Here is a 16,005-nt window from a genome sequence, read left to right as displayed (position 1 = left end):
TCTTTTAATAATTTAAGGGCACCTCCAGCAACCAAAACAAATATATTTATCATCGCACACAAAGCCTTTAGGCGTGAACTCTAAAGAGGCACATTAGTGTCAATGCATCTGGTACACTGTCACTTTCCAGTTTAGCTTAACTCTTGCTTCTCCTTTTTTCCTAGCACTTGTGTCTGAAGAGATGCTCTCTGCTGCTGCATTTTTTCAGAAAAAAAAAAAAATTTAAAAATTATATATATAAAAAATATACACTCATGCAGAAATCTCTTGGTAAAATTCAATAGTCTGGCTATGCAGAAGATCAGGTTCAACAATTATAATGGATGCACTTGATCTAAGACCTATGAAATAACAGTACCCTTTCACTCCTCAGAAGTCTGTCTGCATGTGGGCAGGACGGTTTCATTCACTATAAAGAAAAAATGACACAGATGCACAACACAATATCCCCTTGAAGGAATTTTCTCAGATTAGGTGAAAGTAATACATGAAGGATTAGAGCAGCAGCCGTGTTGTAGACAACAGGACTGCAAGCTTTAAGCTGAAAGGAGTAAAAAGATACAGCAATGCATAAGTAACCTTGTGTTCGATATCTCTTCAGAAGTCGTATTTCATGGTGGAATTATATTATGGGGATCAGCTTGGGGCAATGTTTCTTTTGCATCATTACATCCAACAGCCCACTCTATTTCATGAAGCAAGTCAAGTGAGCAGTAAACTGGAAAAATTACCGCTCTGCATGTTAGTAAACAGTCTTGGAAAGGTGGATTGCTGAGAATTCGTAAACCCATTTTTACAGATGGGAAAATAAAGGCAGAGCATCTGGGACAAGGTCATGTGGTAAGTCATTGCTCAAGGCAGAGTGAGATGTCAGCACTTTTGGCTCCCAGAGCCATGCTTTGACTAGTGAACCAAACCCTCCCATTCAGCAAGAAGTGAAATGTTAATGTCTGAAGAACGGGGTGAGTTTGCCTTGGTAATCACCAACACAGCAGGTTAATCAGGGTAAAATCAGCACAAGTTGCACTCCCAGAAGCCAAGAGATGCTTAACTGCAGTCTTATGACAGTCTGCAAGGGTCAGACAGTCCGACAGCCTTGCAGCGTCAGGGAGACCTCGGCTAGCCTGCCCCAAAGTGGGTACCCCACAGGGGAACAGCACATCAGCATCCACAAGAAGTCACTCTCCAAAACACAGGCTGATCTGCAGGGCAAAAAAATCACACCAAGAACACGCTTGTTTCCATCCAATAGACATTTGTGAGCAAATTCAACACAGTGCAGCCCTGGAGCCAGCACGTGCCTAGGAGGACTGATTTTGCTGTCTTCAGCCCTAGTTTCGGTAGTTGGTTCTCTTGGCTTCAGTGGCATCAGCCATTATTTACCTTACTGTGAAAACAGAAGCAACGCAGAGGAGGTTTTCAGTTTCCCACTGGGGCTCTTTCTTGGACACCGTCTCGCAGCCAGGCAGAATTATCAATCTGTTCTCCCAAAAGCTCTCTTCTCGGGGCTGGAAATCCTGAGATGCTGAAGGTCACGAGGTTTAAGGTATATTGGCAGAACTCTGTATCTCCTGCTTGCATTATTCTGGGTGCTGGCCAATGCTATCAGTCTCTTGCCAAAAAGGAATAGCTATTACGGCATTGATTTTCTGCCACAAAAAAACAGGGAGAGTGACTTCTAGTTAAATGCAACAGTAGAAAGTGCTCCAGCCTTTTACTGCAAAAAGGGCTGTGTCTTGATCTGTGATGGCTGAGACTGGCAATAAAACCCTTTCAACACTAGTTCTGCATGCAGGAGTTAGAAAGAGCTAGTAAAAACAACCAGTATGCAAAGAGCAGATTTTAGAAGTTGTTATGGATTGATCCCAAATACCAGGGGCTTCCAGTGACAGCAACAATGGTTAGAAAACCAATAAATTGTGTTGGAACCCTAAAATTCAATGGTGGGGTTCAGATCTGTAGACTGAACCATCATAGATGGATAGGGCTGCACCACAGCAGTGATTTTATTTCAGTATCTTTCCATGGAGAAGAATTTTATCTGCTTATTAACAAAAATAAGTCCAGTCCAGGCTGTCCCAAACAATTCACCTTTAAACAAACAAACAAACAAACAAAACCAATACTGACAGTAAACATCAGTCACTAATTCCTAAGCTTTGTGGACTACCCAGATCACTTGGCCTCTGAGAACATATTTTCTTACTGGATTTCTAGTACTCCCACTCTGTTTTGGGTAAGAACGTTTATAATCCAAGTTTCCGGTTTGGGGGGGGGGGGTGGGGGGGTGGCATGTCTTTTTTTCCAGGGCTTGGCCAGAGCGCAGAAGAAGAAGTAAGAAAGAGATGGGGAGAGAGAGAGAGACTTGTCAGTACAACGGAGGAGATAGCTAACCTGTTCTGAACCTTAAATAATTGTCTTCTTCAATTCAGTTTGAGCCATTGAGGACGTGGAGGGTCATGTTTTATTCTTATTTCCACAGATTCAAAGAAGTCAGAGATAGCTTAAGCTCACATTCTCCAAGCTGAAAATGAACCTGAATTCATTGTATCTGAAAGCAGCCTAATCCATTAAAAAAAAGAGATAATTCATTTCAAAATTCACAGTGATTTCTGCTGCTTGCAGTTTGCGAGTAACATTGGATGTGTGCCACAGATCAGAGAAAAAATGAACACAAACAGCACTTAAATTCCCATCAGCCCCAGTTTAGGAGGGTGCTTCTGGGTGGCAGCGAAGGGGAGTTTAGCCTCTGTGGCCGGGCCAGTCCACACCAGCAGCTGTCAAGGTACCATCTGCTGTGGTTTTATTTTTAGTTTTAGTAGTATGCACAGTTTCCCTCAAAGACTGAAACTAGTTAAATATTTGTTGCCGATCCTGCTGCTGCTGCGAGGGGTTTCCAGCATCACTGACCAGGGCCAGCTGGGGACCAGTGACCGAGTGTCCATGCATTAAATCCTGTCTACATGGACCAAGGTAGGTGCTGAGTCCCTCCTGAGAGAGCAATTAGAGCATGCTGCCAAAAGTCAGCATCACCCCAGCCTTCCCCAGTACATACACTTCTTCCTAAAGCCATCACAGCGGACACACTCTGGATCCAAATGATTTATAGAGATAATACAAGTAGAAGACTTGGTAAAGTTTTCCAAGAGCAAATGCTGTCTAATACAGCATCTCTGTAGGGTCGCTTTGTCCAGTGCAAACGAAGTAACCCTCTCTTAATTTGTGTCATTGTGCTTGAATGGATCTACCTAGATACTCAAGACAAGTGCGTTTCCCAGTTCCTTTTCTCTTCCAAATGAAATTCAGTTTTGATTCCACTTCCCGCAATGCACAGTATTTCCACACAGATAAGGTTCCCACAGTCTCCTTGGTGGTACCAGCAGCGCTTGCACTAAAAGATAAATTCAGGTACCTAGATGGAGGCTAACCCTTGTGAACAACTATCTGCAACTAAAGATACACTTTCAAACCTTTTCATGCATCTAATCTCAAATGTATTCATCCTTTCCAGAGAGCCTGATAGAGGCTGGGATAGAGGATGGGAGGAGTCGGCACCCCCAACCCCAGCATCCCCACACGCTTGGGCTCTCAGTCCCATGAATGTGCCAGTGTCGGTGGGTGAGATGCAGAGCCAGTAACTTCCCTCTGCAAGACAGAAACGGGGTGAGGCCGAGATCACCACCCAGCTCTGCGCAGAGGCCTCACACCTCCTTTATCTGCAGGAGATGCGTTTCTCGGCCCCAGCTACAAAGGTTGACTCCTGAGCTCAGCCTGTACGTATGACTCATGCTCTTAGCTCCAGAGGCTTTTAATTCAATCCCAGGTGTGCTAACCACTGGCCATCATCACCAATACATGCGAAACGGCTATATTAATCTAATTACAACATACGAAGGTAGAACAGAGTCATTTCTCAGTACTGAATCACAGTCATGGAGATTTGAACATGGGGATTGGAAAGGAAATTAAAGTCAGGTTTGCTGTATGGCTCATTCTCCAGCCCAGTGTAGACTCAGTCGGGAGAGGGATTTCTTTTTGTTCATTAATAACAGGGGCAGATCAAGCACCCCTTCCTGTCAACTGTTGGACGTCAGTGACCACACGATGCCATTCAAGATTGGTGTTGGAATCTCCCCAGCTGCTGTTCTGCAGTGCCTATAGCACTGGTGTGTCTTTTGTCACACACATAAAGCATGTGCTACTGACTTCAGAAGTATTTAGGCACAAAACCAAGGACTTTGCTGAAGTAAAGGCTCATTACAAAACATGCAACTCTGAGAAGGAAGTTGGCATCCTAAATTAAACATCATGGGTCCAGCCTGGCCATCATAGAAAGGGCTCTTCAGGAGCCCTGGGGCAGGAGGAATGAGGACATAACCGAGCAGCTAGTTACCTTTATAAGAACATAACAATTTATTGCTTTTTCTAGACCTCTGAATAATGAGCAACACAGTAATCTTATTAAAAAGGACTTCAAGGGCATGACCAGCTGCCTTCAGTGTCAAGCATGATGGCCCTTGGAAGTGCTTAGTCACACTTTAACTCCCGTTATTATTTTCCAAGCCTGTATTTAAGTCAGACAGAAATGTGGCTTTTCATCACCCGGCGCTATATGCCAGCATGTTTAACCATAAACATCCCACAGCAGCAGAAGGGCAAGTCTTCTTTCATTAATGCAAAAGACACAGGCTGACAAAATTGTCTCAAGGTTTAAGATTATTGTTGCCTTCAGAACATCTATTCCCATGGCCAGCTTTTGCACTGATGTCCCTCTGACACATTAGGTGCAGAACTATCCTGAAAAGATTACCTGTACTAACTACCACAGGACTCTGGAGCTGTAGGGACCAATAAAGCAGAGAGATCTCTGGGGAGTAAACACGGGGTGAAGGCACAAAAGAAAGAGGAGAGAGAAATGCTTGAACATGCCACTGAAGGGTGACAATTTCTTTTCTAGATAGTGTCACTTAGTCCTTGCCAAGGGCTATTTCTTTTGATCTTACAAGGCTGAAGATGTAGGAATGAAGCCAACAGATCTGGGAAATCGCAGTCCTAGAAAGGAGGGAGAAGGTACTAGATTAACACACCCCGAATGGAGGAGTAGGTGTGAGAAGGGCTCGTATTATATTCATAAGTAACAGGCAAAACTTTGGTGTCATCGTATGTTTAGACTCTGTACTGAGTAAATCCCCTCTATTCTGAAGGTTTTTGTTGCTCTAGCAACTAAACGGAGGGAGAGGAAAAAAAGAGAAGGGAGAACGGGGGGAAGAGGGGAAAAGGGATAGCCTAATTAATATGAAAGTCCAGAAAATTAGAAAAGGGGAAAAGTAAACTGAAATAACTACTGGAGTTTTGAAAAAAAAAAATCATATATATATATTTTATATATATAAAAAATACAGCAGCAAGTTCTCAAAAATATATTAAAAAAAAGCTTTCAAATTAGTGTTTTCACAGCTGCAGGCTACAGAGTTTATTGCTTGCAGTATGAAACCTAATGAGGTGATGAAAAAAAAATCTGAAATCTCTTCCACCCAGCCCTAGACAGACTGACAGCCCTAGAGATCAATGTCCATTATTAACTTGCTGACTTCATGCGCAGCAAGGCAGAGCATGAACTTCTCTGGTTCTTTTCAAATTTGGCTTAATTGGATCACCTACAGGATGAGAGGATAATTTAGCATGCAGGTCCAGCCACATCTTCATTGCACCCCTGAGCCTAAAACAAAGGCATTGGTTAGGAGGATGTTGACATCTAAGCAGTGAGATGCCCTAAGCCTATCTGTCCATGTCTTGAAACCCTCTGATCACACAGGAGAGGACAACCGATCCAGTCACTATTGATCTGAACTCTCTCCAAGACTGTGGCTTAAAAGTGAAGTGCCCATGTCAGACTTTTTTAGAAAGAATCCTAATAAGACATCAAAGGGAAAGGACCACATGGGCCACACTTCTGCCTCCAAACCATTCTCCTTAGGGATTTAATCTAACCCTACTGAAGGCAATGGCAGTTTTCCATCATTTCAGTTGGCGCAGTATCAAATCTATGTGGTCAGAGATGGGGTGGGTTCACAGACCACAGGTGATGCATTTCTCCCTCTGGTCGTCACTCAGAAACCTTGTCCTCACACAGGCACATCCTCCACCAAACTCTCTTACTGGAGTTTCCCTCTAGAAAATCAACAAAGGCCTTGGTTTTCTTAACAAATTGGGCTTTAAAAAGAATTTAAGCCATCATATGAAATTTCACAGAATTCAGTTTGCTAAAGTAACTAGAAGAGCCATGAAGATTTAAACCATCATTTAGAGGGGATGAGACTATTCATGGTTTAGAAACTCGTTTCTCAAAGGAGGAGAGAAGCAGCTCTGTCACCCCGGCAGTGAGAGAGCCTGGGGCACTTTTATCCTTTAGCGGCAACACCCCCTCCCCTGTGATTTTGGTCTCTGGCTGCCCAAACAGGTCTGCCAGCAAAAGCCCCCTGCAACCCCCACTTTGCCTGGGTGGCCCCTGTGCATCAGCCAGTCCCCGCAGACCCTTTGGTCCCACCTCCGGCAGCGACTTGTTTGAACTTATTGAGCACGGTGTCGGAGTAATGAGGCAGGAGTTGTCCACACTGCCGCCGACTCTGTTATCTCGCACAATATCAGGAGTGAAAAAATGGCTGCGGGGTTTTTTAATGGTCTGGCAGAAGCCTTGTCGATAACAATTCTTTACTTGGGTTTGCTGGAAATTACAGCCATCTCCTCTGTTCAACTCCATTTCTTAGCCTCTTGCAATTCTGTGGGAAATAGTTTTGAAACAGCTTCTCTGGCTTTAGGAAAAAAGAATAATGAAAAATAAAAGCAAATTTGTCAGTGTTGAACATGCCTTTCTCTCTCTTAAGCAGCAACGAATGAGACTCTGGTTTCTTATCGCTCACTCTCCTGCGTTAGTATTTAGGAGTCGGTACTAGCAAGACCGTCTCTCGTTCTCAGTAAGGGCTTTGGATTTATTCTACTGATCCCAGCACACATCTGGGTCCCTGACAGCAACCAGCTTACATACATCTCATCATCACCCTGTGACATGAGCAGCTGAAATCCTGCTTCTATCATGTTTCCACTGAGCCGAAGTCAGCGTCGGCACGTCCTGTTCCCCGTGGTACCTTTCCCAGGTCCCACGCTGGGCGACGCGATGCTCCAGAAGCCTCTTGATCTCACGCAAGATGCAAATCCCCTGCTGTAGCTGAGTCCGTGCTGGGCTCCTTCCCTCCTGCAAGAGTTTTCTGTGTCACCGTTAGCAACTTTTTTTCCAATGTTATGCTGCTCTTTAAAAAAACAGAGACCCTGGCTATGAACTGCTGGTTTGCTTAGTGCAAAACCAGTCCCAGCTGAAGCCCGTATGCAGGTGCTGGAGACTCAGCTGGTGTGAATCTGCTCTATTCCTTTGACTTGAGTGGACCCATGCCATATTACAGCAAGTGCAGCTCTGTTTTTGGGTATTTAACATATTTCTCCTCTAGATGTTGTGCTGGCCATCTCCTGAGAGGAGATTTTTCTTGCAAGACTTTGTGTTTCAGGGAGAAATAATCTCTGCCCTCTACTATTTTACTAACATCCAAAACTGTTGTAGGCATCTCCCACCATGAATGGAAAGAGCTGGACTCTCTCACACACCTTAAAAGCTCCAGACAGGCAGTAAAGAAAACTGCCAGGTACAGCTGTTCCTGCAAGCAGTGCATCAGTGTGGTGGCCTGGTGATTTGGAGAGGGCAGGGATCTGAGGGGGAGGGATGGCCAAACTCAAACATGGCACCTTGTGTTGTGGGTTTAAGTGGTGTGAAGAACAGTGCTGCTTTAGGCCTGGCAGAGAGAAGACAAAAAGTTCTGCATCATCCATCTCAGCCAACAGTGCAACATGAGATAGTTTTCTATTCAAGAAGCAGTAATGAACCAGGAGGAGCAGTCTGAGAGTGGAGTGCCTACAAAACTTCCACCTAGAAATGTTGATGCCATCCATAGGATCCAGGGGAGTCAGTGATTGGACATAATGTGAGAAGAGGATGAATTTCTGTATGGCTATGAAAAATGGAAAATGGAGAAGGACAAAAAGCATGCTGGTGGGATGGCCAGGAAAGGCGGGAGAGGACTGGGAGAGTGGTATCTTGGGGAAGGAGTATGGGACACATAAAGATAAGCTACTTGGAGAGAGGCGTTGCATTACAAAGGTCCTTAGCTGATGCTGTGTGCCTGCCATAGTGGGGAGAAGCATCCAAAAGGTGGCAAGTGGTGGAAGGTAGGAATGGGGTCCCAGAAGAGGCAGGGGAAACCCCATCCCTGGAAACATTCAAGGTCAGGTTGGACGGGGCTCTGAGCAACCTGATCTAGTTGAAGATGACTCTGCTTATTGCAGAGGGGTTGGACTAGATGACCTTTAAAGGTCCCTTCCAACCCAAACTATTCTATGATTCTAAGAGGGCAAAGGAGTGGCGATGGGGAAGGGATTTGGCACAGAAAGCACAGACAGAGACATTTCTTCAATGAGAAAATCTCAACCAATGCTTAGGAAGCAAAGAAGAACCATCTCCAGGAGAAACGCAGTCTAGAAAACAACAAAATAGCTGCCTCCAAATCAAATAGCTTCAGAGAGACTGTGAATGACAGGACCCAACAAAAGGTTGATTTTTGTATGAATAAGTTCACCGAACTTATGGGAGTTTTAAGCTCCCAGGCTAAAACACCAGCTACTTTCAAAGCCTGTCAAACCCGCTCTCCTGTCCTTCAGCTAGCAGGCTGAACACAACTCCTTTAAATGTCATCTCAGCCCACACAAAGCCAAAAAGTGCCAAAGATCATTTACTGTCTGTGGACTTCTGAACGTTAACTGTCTTTTAAGCTTGACAAAGTCAGTCTCTCTAATTTTAAAACTAGTTGCCACACAGCAGAGAAGAGTTGGGAACTCCTTGCCTCATCTTGTATTCTATGTTTCTACCTGAGTTGCTTCCTCAGGCAGGGACAGACACCTCATGGGTGAAGTGTCCCATCAACTTCCAGGCATTATGTCCTGGATCCCAGCTCTTTTCTTAACTGGATTAAACTCAGACCATTATTAGGCAAACTGAATCCAACACGCACATGTTGCTAGACAAATTGAATTTGCTTTCACTCAGTTAATTAGGATAAGCTTCCATTCTCACATCAACTGTTTTGCATTCACACGCAGGCATGGTCTCCTCTTCTGCTTCCTGCAATTGCCAGCATAAGGCCAGCAGATTTTCAGACATACACCTCGTGGCTTTTCTGTAGCTGATTCAGACCCACCTTCTGGTTCTCATAAGACTCTTTCTAGACTTTGATATCTAATACCTGCTGGAGAGGGCATCTCAGTTGTCATTGTCACATCCCAGCCTTTAAAAAAAAAACCACAAGAAACCCAAAACAAAGCAAAGCAAAAAAAAAAAAACAAGAAAGAAGACAGACAGAAAGTTGTTGAAGAAAACAACGTCTTTCTTTTATCACCTTGTCCCAAACAAGCAGATAGCTTCGGCCCTCTTGAAGGCCAGCATAGATTAGCTCAGGAAATCAGAAACAAGCAGTGGGCTAGAGAGCATCCGTACCAGGACTTGGTGGTGCTGTGGTTGCTAGCTAGTCAAAGAGAAAGCTTTTGTGTGCCCCATCTCAGTAGCAGGGATAGAAACATATACTTGTCTTTCAATGATGTGCTTCGTTATATGCTCATGCAAGAGCTACATAAACATTATTATTTTATTATTATTATACAAAGGTTCCTGATTGCCGGATCCCAAGGCAGGCACAAAGAGTGATTGTTCAAAAAGGGGAGCTCAGCTCAGAATGAACACCTTTCTTTTTCAAACTTTAAACATCATACCAAATCTTCACTTTTTTCTCCCCCTTCTCCCCTACACGTTCTGTGGACCTGAAGTTCAACGTTATTTCTTCTAGCTGCACAAAAGGTCTGCAGAATAAGGCCATATCCCCTCATCTACCCTCATCAACTTAGCCCACTTCTTTTAAGATAGATGCAAACACACAGAAGCCTAAAGCGCTGAAAAAGCTGAATCTTAATCAGAGATATTTGGTTATACCAAGGTCCCAAGAACATCCTTACCTAGCGGCAACCTTTGTCTTTCAACTCCTCTTCCATGCGTTTTCCTTTGGATCTGTTAAGTCCATGCACCTTCTTAATCAAATCACCAAAAATGTGTTGAACAAAATAATCAACTTGTGATTACATTTTAAGGGATAAATAGCACATGACCAGCATTAATCACTCAGTACACCCCGGGTGGGTGGCTGATTCCCAAGGACTTTCAATAAAATGTAGAAAAGTCCTATATTTTTCCTTGAACGCAGTAGCCTTCAACCAAATCAAATGGAATTTTTTTCTTACGTCTAATTTGTTAACACTGCAGATCTGAGAATAGAACTGACAATGCTACTAATAACAACATTTTAAAGTTATTATCCTCTCTGAAGTCCTATAGGATTTTATTAGAGCTAATGCAATTCCCCCAGACTCTAATGACAAAAATGCACTTTTCAAATCATCTTACAGGCGTATCATTGCCATTACTGTACTTATTGGTTTCCTTAAATACCAACATATATCAAGCAGGAGAAAGACATTGTTTTAGCAGTTACGTTTCCTGCAAAACCTTGTATTAACCGTGCTTTAGCATGCCTCTAGGATCGATAGATTTAAAACTGGGGAGACAAAAGCAGGAAAGGTCAGGGGGTGGGTTATTGCAAACAAGTTGGTGATCAATCCTGGCTGAAGACATGGGTTTTTAGTTCACATATACTACAGAAAATCCCAGCCCCCATTGCATTTTCTTGTGTCATGCTCACCGCTTGTCCCATTATGCAACGTAGTTTTAAGTGCACCCTACAGATTGTGACTGCTTTACTAATATCATCAAGCCAAAGTGTTCAGTTGTTGCAGCACAGTGGGTGGAGGGGGGATATAATCTTTAAAAATAGATCCTCAAGTCTTTTCTTAGTTTGCAAAAAAAATCTTAAAAAAAAAAAAAGAGAAATCCAAGCTACCACACACTCCCCCATTCGTCTGAAAGTGATTTGTTGGCAAGAATAGAAGTTTGGTTTCCAAGGTACAGTGAAAGAACATAGAGACGGCCTGAGGTATGGGATAAATATGCCATATTTCTCAGTTACACAAGGTGCTGTAGCTAAGGGAAGATGCAGAGGGGGTACCAGAATGAAGCCGCTTGCCAAAAACGCCCGAGAGCATTTGTATGTAGTGCCTTGTGTTCCAAAGTGGAGTATAGGTGTGACTCACCCTGCCGAGACGTGTGCCAGCCACTCTGCAGCTTATGAACGAGACACTGCAAGGCTAAGAAATCCTTTACGGCTTGCTCAGACAAAATCCATGTGCTAACTGCCCCTTGCATGGGGACAGGCTTCCTCCAGCTTTCACCGAGGAACCCAGTGATGCTTGCATTGCTTCTGATCCTTCAATGGACCCAAAAGCTGCAGGAGTTTCTGGTAGAGCTGGTGCTTTTGCTGCAAAAATCAGTATTTAGAGAGCTGCAGTCCTGCAAGGTCCTTTCACAAGCCATCGTCCCTCACTGCCTGCAGAAATGCAGCCAAAGCTGCCAGATGTACCAAGGGACAGCCTTCGGCAGAGAGGGCTGCCACGCGAACGTGGGACTAGGGGAGGGACGGTGAAAAGTTGGGTGTAGGTGAATGAAACTCAGAGCCTTGGGGTGGCTGTGCCCTACAGAGCCCCTTGCAAGAGAAGGTGGGTTTAATACCGCTTTGCAGAGACCAAATCTGATGGCTCTGAGGCTCCTGCTGAGCCTGGGGCACATCATTAGAGGTTATGAGAGAAGGGTTTGGATGAGCAGCCATTTCCCATACTGAGATGCTTTGTGGGGGTCATGGCCCATGGTGGGACGGGTTTCGCAAAGACAGGAGGCTTCTCAGAGCTGTTTTCCATTTCCATTTTCTGTTCTGCTCACCTGCAGACCACAGGCTCTCAGATGGATGAAAACCCACTCTTAGGGTGCTGGGGTCAGGCCCGCCTGGCCTCCCTATTGCAGCTTGGTCTTTGCCATTTCTCCATACAAGGTCCTCCTCTTCGCTCCTGTGGGCCCAGAGGGTCCTGGTACCCAACTGCAAAGGGGACATCATCACTCCAGATAGCAAGTGGAGCTAAACCAGATTGTGAACAAGCCAAAAAGAAGAGGGGAGAAAATGACACAAGTGCTGGAGAGGAGACAGCAGTGTCCTTCAGGCTGCCATGCCCAGAGTAGCCTTGGGAGGGCTCCAGCATGTGAAGGAAAGTCCAGATTGAGTGTGTTGATTATTATTGCATGCAGCATGGAGACGTTCAGTTTGTGACCCAGATTTCCTTGCCAAGTCCTTTCTCCAGACACTGTTTTTAGCATAAAATAATTGCTTCGTCTATCAGTCAATCAGCCTCACTGATGTTGAACCCTTACCGTTACTGGGATATTGCCTGCAAACTGATACACGACGGACAGTAATGGCCACTTCATTTCATTTCAACTTCTCGTCTTCAGGAAGAAGAGATCTCAGCTCTCCCTTGTCCAGAGAAGCCCCTCATCCCACATTTCCCACGCCACAGCCCATGTGAGCTTCTGCTCAAGCTAGTGATGATGTGAAGGCCAGCCAAGGGTAAGGAGACGTCCAGGATACACCACAGAGAAAGTACCCAGAAGACACTTATATATACATATTTCCTATGCCTGTGATAACCACAAGTACCTTTGCATTCCTGTTTTACCCCATAAAACCTTCCAGCCTTTTCTTTTTCCGGGTAGGCCCAGCTGGAAGCATCTACAACCTTCCGTGATGGGATGGGGAAAGACACCAGCTTTCTGTTTGTTTGCTCTGAGTGTGTCCTTACAGCCTGTGGGAGTGGCGGGGGGAAGGATGAATAGGATGAAGGAAAACAAGACCCAGACATATCCTTATGTGAATAGCCTACAATGCACCCAAAGCTCCTTGCTGGTTATTTTGAATTGTGCCCTTGTAAGTCAATTGTGTAGGTCAATGAAAAAAACAGGCATAAGATATCGAAAGACTTTCTGTGTCTCCACCTAAAATCATAGCCCAGAAGTCCCCCAGCTCAGTGATGCCCTAGTCAGAGAGGGCCTAACCCAGACACATCCCTGTTGTACTGGGGCATCCATCCCGCAAGTCCAGAGCTGCTCGAGCCCCAGCGTCCAAGTCCTGGCCTTGCCAGAGACCCAGCACTGGCACAGGGAAGCACAGAAGCTCCTTGCAGGGTCAGTTTTTGGAGCAGGGTCAGAGCAGCCCTAACGCACTGCCTTGGGGAAGGCAGGTGTAACCCATTCCTGGGTGCATGCCATAGCCCCCGTTGCACCCTGGGCTTCCTCTCCCTCCGGCCCCACAAATCAGCTTTGTCTTGTATAGGATTCACCTTCTGGAGAAAAACTGGTGGAAGCCCATCACCTGGGGCTTTGGGCTTAGGCTGCCTGCCAGGTCTCTTAGGAGTAGCTTAAGGCAAGCTACGTCCCATGAAGGTCCACATCTCTCCACATTTCTTTACTGAAAGAGTGATCAGGCCTTGGAACAGGCTGCCCAGGGAAGTGGTTGAGTCACCATCCCTGGAAGTATTTAAAAGACGTGTAGATGAGGTGCTTAAGGACATGGTGTAGTGGGCATGGTGGTGTTGGGTTGACAGTTGGACTTAATGATCTTAGAGGTCTTTTCCAACCTTAATGATTCTATGATTCTATGATCTAACTGTGCTAGGCCGTATCTGATCAGGAACCAAGGAACCTCGGCCATGTCTTATGAGGACCTAACAGGACCAGCCCGAGCTGGGACTAGACAAAACTAAAACTGCTACAGCTGCACACCTGCACATACGCCAAAGTGGGGGCGGGGGTTGACTACGAGTCAATTACTTTACGGTATAAGAATTTGTAGCCCCCCCGAGCCCAGTGAGCTCTCCTATCCAGCAGCAGGCTGCACGGCGGTGATCTCCCCCTTGAGCAGGGGTGCCTCTCAAGGTTACCCCTGCAGGCTGAGACACCCCTTATCCAGCATCCGATATCTAGAACGAGGTAAGCGATATTTCATATTGGGCCTAAAGGATATTGCATGCTAGCGACTTTTATATATACCCAGCTATAGCTTAATTATTAGAAGTGTAGTAAGTAGTAGTGTTTGACCGTTGTTTAAATCACTGTCTAAATCATTGTCTAATCACCGTCTAAATTATCATTTAAATCATCATTTAAATCATTGTCAAATCATTGTTAAATCACTGTTTAACTAACATTCAATTATTGCTTAATAACCATTACTATTTGATTTTCATTCAATCATTAATTAATTACCATTTGATCATCATTTGATCATTAATAAAACCCTTTCAGTTTAACCCCAGAATGATGACTTCTCTTAATAATTCACCTGCAACCGAAGTCTCAACCACAAGGTGAGGGGACACATTAAGCAAAGCAGCCATGGCACATTTAGCCCTAAAACCCCCAACTGTCCCCAAAGGTCACCACGCTGTTACACCACACTCCCTATGGAGCGAGGTCCTACATTGAAGCTGAGCTGGAAATGTATACGATTCACAACACAGATAGCATCTAATGGTTGGGTTATTTTCCTTTAATAAACCTTTCCTGAACCGAACTCTTTTTCCTTTCTGTGTCCCCACCTCTCATCCTGCTTCCGCAAATAAAGGCATTTCCTATTGCAGACACAGAAACGCTCCATCCCTCCACCGAAATTTCCTCCAGCCTTCCCAGCATTTGTCCTCTGAAGTGCCTGAATATGTATGAAGGCTTTCATAAAGCTGAATTGCTCGCAGAAAAACTAGGAGCAGAGATCAGCAAGATGTTGAAAAGTCAACCAAGACATAGTTGGGTCGGCTTTTCTCCTCGTTCCCTGCCAGCATTTAGAGTAACCTCTGCAGGGTGGAGGGTGGGGAGCGGAGGAGGAAAGGGGGGGACAACAAGGGGGGGCTGTCTCCCGCCACTCAGCAATCACAAATTCCATAAGCTATGGGCTTTCGTTTGAAATCCCTGATCTCCCTGGCATGTTAATTGATTTGTGCAGCTAATGTATTGGGTAGGTTGAATAGTTGATTAACTTTCAGGAGGGTTACATTGCAACCTGATTATTTAATTTAGGTTTTTGTCACAGAACTATATTAGGTTTGGGTATTAAAGCATCTATTTTCTTTTCTCTTTTTTTTTTTCCCCCCCCAATAGGTATGAACGCGGGTTATTCCTGGGTGGAGGAACATAGCTGCAAGCCTGGACTGTGCTCGCTATCTCACCCGGAGCGTGGGGAAAAGCTGCAGTTCTGGTGACGTGGTAGGTGCTGTCATTTGTGTTTCACTTGCTGGAAAGGTCCCACCCAAGCCCCGTTTGTAGGCAGCGAGTGCGGGTCCCTGCTGTAAAGAGATAAGGGGGTAATGGATGACACAGGGTGTTTTAGTGGCACGGCAGGACTGGCAGTGCCCGCCTGGCCCATCGAAGGGCTGCGGGATGGGCTGGAGGGGTCACTGCGGGCGGATTTCAGGCTGTGTTGTACAGCTCCTGGGGGAAGCAGCAGCACTGCACTTCAGCGGGATTTTTTATGATTTGATTTGACTTCTTCTTGCCCGTGAAAGATTGCTGCAAACACTGAGCTTTTAAATTAAAGGGAGTTAATGAAAGTGTACCTGTGATAACTATTACCGGATCCCTTGTACATTCAACAGTCGCATTAAGATGATTTCTTATTATCTCTAAATCCATTCCAGAGGCATGTTCTCGCTCTTACAGCCCTCCTGTGCACCATCGCAGGTGTGGGTTTGCTGCCCAGTGTGGCAGAAAAAAAAGAAAAGGCCAACTGTGTTGCTACAGCCCTGACTTGTTTTTTTATTTTTTTTCTGAGACAGATGAGCTGGGGCTTACCAGGAACCCTGCTCAACATTTCCCTCGGATAAAGCGTGTGCGTGTATCCACATCCCCTGGGCATTCTTAATGCAAAT

This window comes from Calonectris borealis, chromosome 2 (genome assembly GCF_964195595.1).
Source record: "Calonectris borealis chromosome 2, bCalBor7.hap1.2, whole genome shotgun sequence".
Classification (NCBI taxonomy): Eukaryota; Metazoa; Chordata; class Aves; order Procellariiformes; family Procellariidae; genus Calonectris; species Calonectris borealis.
The sequence above is the reverse complement of the archived record's forward strand: the minus strand, read 5'-3'. Positions refer to the sequence as shown.